The sequence below is a fragment of the Notolabrus celidotus genome, chromosome 16, assembly GCF_009762535.1.
Source record: "Notolabrus celidotus isolate fNotCel1 chromosome 16, fNotCel1.pri, whole genome shotgun sequence".
NCBI classification, from domain to species: domain Eukaryota; kingdom Metazoa; phylum Chordata; class Actinopteri; order Labriformes; family Labridae; genus Notolabrus; species Notolabrus celidotus.
In genome coordinates, this window is record NC_048287.1 from 30,988,119 (window position 1) to 30,997,603 (window position 9,485).

General features: G+C 39.7%; 1 gene segment (V, D, J or C); it reads right to left on the minus strand.

Moving 5' to 3' along the window:
- The window catches only part of LOC117827895, a 75,441-nt gene that overhangs the window by 43,032 nt on the left and 22,924 nt on the right, over positions 1-9,485 (minus strand).

Genomic DNA, 9,485 nt, shown 5'->3' on the forward strand with positions numbered 1-9,485 from the left:
TTCATAAATCACTAAATTACCCAACAAATGCATCAAGACTGAAAGCTGTTGTTAACCTGGGTAACATTAACTTTACTCTTAATGATCGTGTTTCAGGCTCGTTTAACTTTCTTTAAATTTATAACCTGCAAAGATGAATTATTGAAGCAATGAAAAAGCACAATAACTACACTCTCCTCCTCTCTCTTGTGTTAACTCTTTTTTTCTTTCTTCAACATTATTCAGAATAAAATCTTGATTTACGTTTTTATACGACTTGATGTCGATGATACTCTGTTTATTCTCTAATCCTGAGAGACCTGATGTTTTCAGATGAAACACTCTGTACGCTGTTTAGAAACACATCAACATGTTCATCTTTTTCTTGTTCTTTTTAAAAGATTTCCATCATTTGATTAAAGCTCTGAACACATGAAAGGACTTACAGGAAGTGAAAATGCACGCCACTTTGATGATATACATAATAAAATCTTTATTGTTTTAAAACATTGAATCCATCAGCATGAGTAGAAACAGTGAAATGTTGAAACATGAAACATGTCATGATTGAAAGAGAGAACCAGAGACAGAGAGTTTAGACTGAGAGCAGGAACAGAGAACAAACAGAATCAGGGTCCCAGTGAGTCAGATCAGGACTGGGAGCACTGGTCTCTGCTCAGAGACTGTGAGACCAGAGTCTGGGAGCCCTGGGTGGCCTCACAAGTCACAGATCCCACCTTCCTCCACTGGTCTGCAGGGAGCCTCAGGGTGCTGCTCCAGCTGTAGAGGCCGTCCTTCTGCAGCGCCCCGGGGCTCTTGCTCTCCTCCCAGCTGCTGCTGATGCTGCCGCCACCGCCCATCTTCCAGGCCAGACTCCAGCCTGAGGGGTAGCCCTTGTTGGCCAGGCACATGACCGTGGCCGTCCCCTGCAGCAGTTCCTTATCGGAGGGGGGCAGCACCGTCAGGGTGGGACGCACATCACCTAGGAGACACCAATCAGCTTAGAGGACAGGGACCACAGCTTCCAATCAAACAGCAGACACTGAGACAGCTTTAATGTTGAAAGTTGAACTTCTGCTTGAAGGAGTTTGTGTCAGGTGTTTTTTCTGCTCCACCAGTCACTCACTCACACATTGTTTCACTTCCCTTTAAGAAGCCTCTCATGCATATCAGCACAGAGACACTCATCATACAGAACCAGCTCAAACACATCAAACTACAAATTCAATATCTGATAGAAACTCATCAAATCATTCAAACCTCTGTAAAACATGTTGAACTATTCAGAGGGGACGAAAACTCAAACGTGCTTCATGTGAATCAAAATGATAATCAGATTAAAAACTCTTCAAACGCCTCAATGAGAGAAATATCCTTCAAAGTTTTCACTGCAGTGTAAAATATGATGTTAGAACAAAGAAGAAAAGAGAATCATTTTTTCATCAACTTCAAGCTTTTTAACTTTCAACAACTTCTGACTAGACTGAGTCAAACTAGGTTCAGTGCAGCTGTCCTGAGTTTACCTCCACGGCACAGAAACAAGGATGAAAAAAATCAACGATTAAAGAGACGAAATTTAAAGAAGAAGTTCTGTTACCAACGAGGATTTAAACGATTCTGTCTCTAAAAGATTAAGAGTTGAAATTTAAACTTACTTCCAACATCCAGTCTGGTTCCTCCACCGAACGTGAGCCACAGTGATACAAAGTCATTGAGCCGCCGTACAAAAACCTCTGACTGTAGAGAGACACGGCTCTCTGACTCTGACTGAACTAAACCTACCATCACTTCAAGACTGAACTCTACCCTGAGACTGAAAGTCAAGTATTTAAAAATGATCATTCTGGTCTGATGTACACTTTAAGCTTTATTACACTTTTATGTTACTTCTTTAAAAACCTAAATCCTTTCACCTCAGCTTTGTCCACATCACCTCTAAAACATGCAACATGAGAGGAAATGATAATATCTGTTTCCATCAGTCTTGAATGTGAAAAAAGAGAAACAAAAATAAGTTACTGATTTTAAAAAAAGAGTGAATATTTGACTTACTTCCAACATCCAGTCTGGTTCCTCCACCGAACGTGTACCACAGTGATACAAAGTCATTGAGCCGCCGTACAAAAACCTCTGACTGTAGAGAGACACGGCTCTCTGACTCTGACACAAACAGAGTCTCCTGAATGAGTCTCTGCCTGAAAGACCTTCAGGAGAAAACGGGAGCAGACATTCAAACATTGCAACACATTTTCAAAAAGAAACATTTTCTCAGAGATTTATTTATTTAAGAATCATTTGAAATCCATTTTCTTCAACACACGATTAATAAGACTGAAGATATGGGGCGCCGTTTGTAAGGTTGTGCACACTGAAAATATCAGCAACAATTCTCAACATTTAACTCCAAAATGTCATAAAATCATAATGTAAATTTTAAAAGTCAAATTTTTATCACAATTAGAAGAATATTTATGATCCTCTTCATATTTAATTTTGTTTTAAAAAATATATTTAGATTACAATCACAGTAAAATCCAAATGGTTCATATAAATATAAATATTAAATGTCAGTATTAATGTTAGATATGAATATAAATGTTAAATATTAGATTTAAATGTTAAGCATAAATATTAAATATATATCTAAATGTTGAATGTTTATTATTAGATATGAATATAAATGTGAAACATAAATGGTAAACATGAATTTTAAAAATAAATTAAGATGTTAAATGTTAATTCTAAATAGTAAATATCAAAGTTAAATATGAATATGAATATAAATGTTAAATATTAAATTTAAATGTTAAGTATAAATATTAAATATAAATATAAATGTTAAATGTTGAATGTTTAATATTAGATATAAATATAAATATAAATGTTGAATGTTGAATGTTTAATATTAGATATAAATGTAAATGTTAAATATAAATGTTAAATATGAATTTTAAATGTAAATATAGATGTTAAATGTTAATTCTAAATGGTAAATATAAAAGCTAAATATGAATATGAATGTAAATGTTAAATATTAAATTTAAAAGTGAAATGTAAATTTTGAATATTAATCTAAATGTTGAATATTAAATAGAAATATTAATTCTACAAATAAATGTTAAATGTTTGATATAAATAGTAAAGATAAATACTAATTTCACATTTTGAATCTTAATTTTAAATATAAAGCGAAATGTTAAAATTGAATTGTAAATATTAAATGTTAAATATAAATGTTAAATTGTAAAATCAAATTTACAATAAGTAGATTTAAATGTTAGATTTAAAATTTTTATACAAATGTTAATTTTTTTAAAAAATATATATTTTTTGATTTTTCATGGACATACATTCATAATAATAAGGGATAAAATGTTGAATATAAACACAGATATCCATAGTATAGTCAAAATTAGCCTATAAAGGAACCATAAATGTTTAATTTTAATGCTAAATCTAAATGTTACATTTTGCTCTGTTATCCTAAATATTCAGCTTCTATACAAATTCACTCTGGGAAAGCAGAAATACCATAATCAAGCTTCATAAAATTATACAAACTTAGACTGGGTCAGTTCTGTCTCTGAGCGTTGTGAAATCTCTTAATGGACTCCAAAACTGGCTTTCAAACATTTTTAAGGCGAGCAGTCCGTCTAGTAACCCGTAGGAGTCAGGATGACAGACTATGGTTGGGATATCTGTATCACTTTATGAAGCTTTTATTTTGGTACTAATGGCACCCCATACTATTCACAATGCAGCCTAGTGCAACATTTACATTTAACATTTAGATTAAGATTTAACATTTTTGAAAGAAAATGTATCATCTCAACAAGAGTTGAGATAACTCTGCGTTTTTATGGAGTTATGGAGTGGAAAGTTGCTGCTGTTATTTTCAGTGTGCACAACTTTACAAACGACGGCCCATATGAAGAAGTCTCTGTAAATAGAAGCATGACTCTAAATGACTGAACTTTATTTCAGCAGTTGTGTGATTCATTTATTGATCCTTTGTTAACATCATCATCAGCATGATCTAAATCCCTGTTAGAGTGAGTCAGAGCATTTCCATAGAGAGCCACTTTGCATCAGCAGCACCATGCTCCAGTGCTCTGGGAGACTTTATAGTCCTGAGAGTTGAACACTGGATGACTGACAGCTGTCCTTCATCACAACAGAAGACACAGAAATCCTCCTCCTCCTCCTCGTCAAAAACATGACTCTGATCTGCGTCCTCATCTGGACTCTCCTCTGCTGCTGCTTCACAGGTAAAGTCCAGAGAATCAAACTCCTCTCCTCTATGAACATCCGTCCCTCTGAAATGAAGCCCACAAAACCCTGACGCTGCTTTATGTTTCTGTCTCTGTATCCTCAGAGGCCTTAATACAGGTCACAGTGACTCAGCCTGCAGCAGTGAGCTCTGCTCCGGGAGGCTCCGTCACCATCTCATGCAGGATCAGTCAGAATGTTTATACTGGAGGCGTTTCTGACTATTTAGACTGGTACCAACAGAAAGATGGAAAAACTCCTAAACTGCTCATTTACTATGCTAGCACTCGAGCATCAGGGATTCCAGGTCGTTTTACAGGCAGTGGATCATACTCTGACTTCACTTTGACCATCAGTGGAGTCCAGACTGAAGATGCTGCAGTTTACTACTGTCAGAGTTTTCACTACATCAACAGTCAGCATGTGTTCACACAGTGAAAAAGCGTCGTACAAAAACCTCCCTCAGTCAGACTGAACAGAAACTGAACTGACAGCTGCAGCTGGAAGCTTCTGCAGAGACTGACACACTTCACTGAAGAGACACACACACACACACACACACACACACACACACACACACACACACACACACACACACACACACACACACACACACACACACACACACACACACACACACACGAACATGTTTGAACTGTTGGAACAATAATGAAAACATCAAACAGAGTATAAGTTTTCATAAATCACTCAACTACTCAACAAATGCATCAAGACTGAAAGCTGTTGTTAAGCTGGGTAACATTAAATTTAATATAAATATTAAATACAAATAAAATGTTAAATGTTAAAGCTAAACCTTTAATCGAAATTTAAAAGTTGAATGTTAAATCTTAATGTTAAATGTTGTTCTTAGATCCTAAATATTTAGCTCATATGCAAATTCACGGTGGAAAAGCAGAAATATTAAAATACAAGCTTCATAAAAAAGATCCAGACTTATAGCATCTCAGCTTGTCTGGATCTTAGTCTGGGTCAGTTCTGTCTCTGAGCGTTGTGAAATCTCTTTATGGACTCCAAAACTGGCTTTCAAACATTTTTAAGGCCGGCAGTCCGTCTAGTAACCCGAAGGAGTCAGGATGACAGACTATGGTTGGGATATCTGTATCACTTTATGAAGCTTTTATTTTGGTACTAATGGCGCCCCATACTATTCACAATGCAGCCTAGTGCAACATTTAGATTAAACATTTAACATTTAGATTTTTGCATGTGCGTTTTTATGGAGTTATGGTGTGGAAAGTTGCTGCTTTTATTTTCAGTGTGCACATCTTTACAAACGACACCCCATATAAAGAAGTCTCTGTAAATAGAAGCATGACTCTAAATGACTGAACTTTATTTCAGCAGTTGTGTGATTCATTTATTGATCCTTTGTTAACATCATCATCAGCATGATCTAAATCCCTGTTGGAGTGAGTCAGAGCATTTCCATAGAGAGCCACTTTGCATCAGCAGCACCATGCTCCAGTGCTCTGGGAGAGTTTATAGTCCTGAGAGTTGAACACTGGATGACTGACAGCTGTCCTTCATCACAACAGAAGCCACAGAAATCCTCCTCCTCCTCCTCATCAAAAACATGACTCTGATCTGCGTCCTCATCTGGACTCTCCTCTGCTGCTGCTTCACAGGTAAAGTCCAGAGAATCAAACTCCTCTCCTCTATGAACATCCGTCCCTCTGAAATGAAGCTCACAAAACCGTGACGCTGCTTTATGTTTCTGTCTCTGTATCCTCAGAGTCCAGAGGACAGGTCACAGTGACTCAGCCTGCAGCAGTGAGCTCTGATCCGGGAGGCTCCGTCACCATCTCATGCAGGACCAGTCAGAATGTGTACGTTGATAGTTCTGGTGATCACCGACTAGCCTGGTACCAACAGAAAGATGGAGAATCCCCTAAAGTGCTCAGTAACTGGCCAAATCATAGAGTATCAGGGATTCCAGATCGTTTTACAAACAGTGGATCACACTCTGACTTCACTCTGACCATTAGTGGAGTCCAGACTGAAGATGCTGCAGTTTACCACTGTATGAGTGCACATAACATCAACAGCATCTGGGTGTGCACACTGTGAAAAAGCATCGTACAAAAACCTCCCTCAGTCAGACTGAACAGAAACTGAACTGACAGCTGCAGCTGGAAGCTTCTGCAGAGACTGACACACTTCACTAAAGACACACACAGTATCTCATGAAACACACACCACCATAAAATCCTCTTGTATGATGATGTACAGTTATACTTTACAAACCCTCATTTCTCACTGATTATGTCCATAAACCCAGCGTTACTTCAATAAATAATCCCTTCCTTTTTTAAAGATTTCTCAATTAGACATTTGAACAATCTCATATGACCTGTTTAATTAAGCTGAAGTCCAAACTAGAAGAAATACAAGTAAATCAAGTGAATCCCAGTGGACTGCCCTCATCTGAACTGAATCTGGTCTTCAGCTCCTGCTCTTCTCTTCCTTGTCTCCGCTGCCTGCCAGCAGCCACCAGCTTCTCCGCTGCCCTCCCTTGCTACCTCTCCTCCTCACCACTCACACCTGAGAGTTGAGGATGCCATCACCTTCCTATTCAACCATGCGTACGCTCACCTGGACCAGCCTGAGAGCACTGTGAGGGTCATGTTCTTGGACTTCTTCAGTGCTTTTGACACCATCAGGCCAGATCTACTGAGTGTGAAGCTGACAGCGATGCAGGTGGAGGCTCCTCTCGTGTCCTGGATTGTCGACTACCTGACGGGCGGACCTCAGTATGTACGCCTACAACACTGTGTGTCAGAGAGAGTGGTCAGCAACACCAGGGCTCCACAGGGGGGACAGTCCTGTCTCCTGTCCTCTTCACCCTCTACACCACGGACTTCGACTACAACACAGAGTCCTGCCCCCTTCAGAAGTTCTCTGATGACTCTGCTGTGGTTGGATGCATCAGGAAGGGTGAGGAGGCCGAGTACAGGGCTGTGGTGGGCAACTTTGTCACATGGTGCGAGCAGAACCACTTCCAGCTCAGTGTGACAAAGACCAAGGAGCTGATTGTGGATCTGAGGAGGGGCAAGACACCAGTGACCCCTGCTTCCATCTAGGGGGCCAATGTGGACATTGTGGAGGAGTACAAGTACCTGGGGGTTTACTTGGACAAAAATCAGGACTGGGGCAGGAACACCGAAGCCGTCTACAAGAAGGGCCTAAGCCGCCTCTACTTCCTGAGGAGGCTGAGGTCCTTCAACATCTGCAGGACGATGCTGAGGATGTTCTATGAGTCTGTGGTGGATCAGTGCTATCCTGTTTGCTGTGGTGTGCTGGGGCAGCAGGCTGAGGGGAGCGGATTCCAACAGACTAAATAAACTCATCCATTAGGCCAGTGATGTTGTCGGGTGGAGCTTGACTCTCTGACAGTGGTGACAGAGAGGAGGACTCTGTCACAGCTCCATGCAATCATGGACAACATCCACCACCTTCTCTACAATGTGCTGGTGAATCACAGGAGCACATTCAGTGCACGACTGGTCCTCCCTAAATGCACCACAGAACGCCACAGGAAGTCATTTCTGCCTGTGGCCATCAGACTGTACATGTCATGAGTTGATTTTGTTTTGTATTTTCTTTGTTGTATTCTGTCTGATTTCTGGTTTTATTCTGTAGATTGTCTTTGTGTTTCTTCCCTGTTTTATATTCTGTATTGGTTATGTGATCTTTGTCTTGTGTGGGTTTCCTAGTGATCCATGTGTGTGTTTCTTGTCTATCGTGTTTCCTGTTTTTATTTTTGTAGAAATAGTCTCCCAGTGTTTTAAGTCTAGTTTTACTTGTCTGTTTTCCATCCTTGTTGATTGTCATCATCTGTGCTTTGTTGGTCTCACCTGTGTCCTATTACTCGTAAACCAGTGTGTATATAGTCTCTGTGTTTCATCCCTTCTGTGTCAGGTCGTCAGAGTGACTCTGCACATTTCCATAGAGAGCCACTTTGCATCAGCAGCACCATGCTCCAGTGCTCTGGGAGAGTTTATAGTCCTGAGAGTTGAACACTGGATGACTGACAGCTGTCCTTCATCACAACAGAAGCCACAGAAATCCTCCTCCTCCTCCTCATCAAAAACATGACTCTGATCTGCGTCCTCATCTGGACTCTCCTCTGCTGCTGCTTCACAGGTAAAGTCCAGAGAATCAAACTCCTCTCCTCTATGAACATCCGTCCCTCTGAAATGAAGCCCACAAAACCCTGACGCTGCTTTATGTTTCTGTCTCTGTATCCTCAGAGGCCTTAATACAGGTCACAGTGACTCAGCCTGCAGCAGTGAGCTCTGCTCCGGGAGGCTCCGTCACCATCTCATGCAGGACCAGTCACAATGTTTATGTTGATAGTGATGGTGACAGCTATTTAGCCTGGTACCAACAGAAAGATGGAGAAACTCCTAAACTGCTCATTTACTATGCTAGCACTCGAGAATCAGGGATTCCAGGTCGTTTTACAGGCAGTGGATCAAACTCAAACTTTGCTCTGACCATCAGTGGAGTCCAGACTGAAGATGCTGCAGTTTACTACTGTAAGGGAGAATTTGATGAAAGCAGCTATGAGCTGTTCACACAGTGAAAAAGCCTCGTACAAAAACCTCCCTCAGTCAGACTGAACAGAAACTGAACTGACAGCTGCAGCTGGAAGCTTCTGCAGAGACTGACACACTTCACTGAAGACACACAGACAGACACCCTTCCTCTCCACACATGTTTGAACTGTTGGAACAATAATGAAAACATAAAACAGAGTATAAGTTTTTATAAATCACTCAACTACCCAACAAATGCATCAAGACTGAAAGCTGTTGTTAACCTGGGTAACATTAACTTTACTCTTAATGATCGTGTTTCAGGCTCGTTTAACTTTCTTTATATTTATAACCTGCAAAGATGAATTATTGAAGCAATGAAAAAGCACAATAACTACACTCTCCTCCTATTTCTGGTGTTGACTCTTTTTTTCTTTCTTCAACATTATTCAGAATAAAATCTTGATTTACGTTTTTATACGACTTGATGTCGATGATACTCTGTTTATTCTCTAATCCTGAGAGACCTGATGTTTTCAGATGAAACACTCTGTACGCTGTTTAGAAACACATCAACATGTTCATCTTTTTCTTGTTCTTTTTAAAAGATTTCCATCATTTGATTAAAGCTCTGAACACATGAAAGGACTTACAGGAAGTGAAAATGCACGCCAC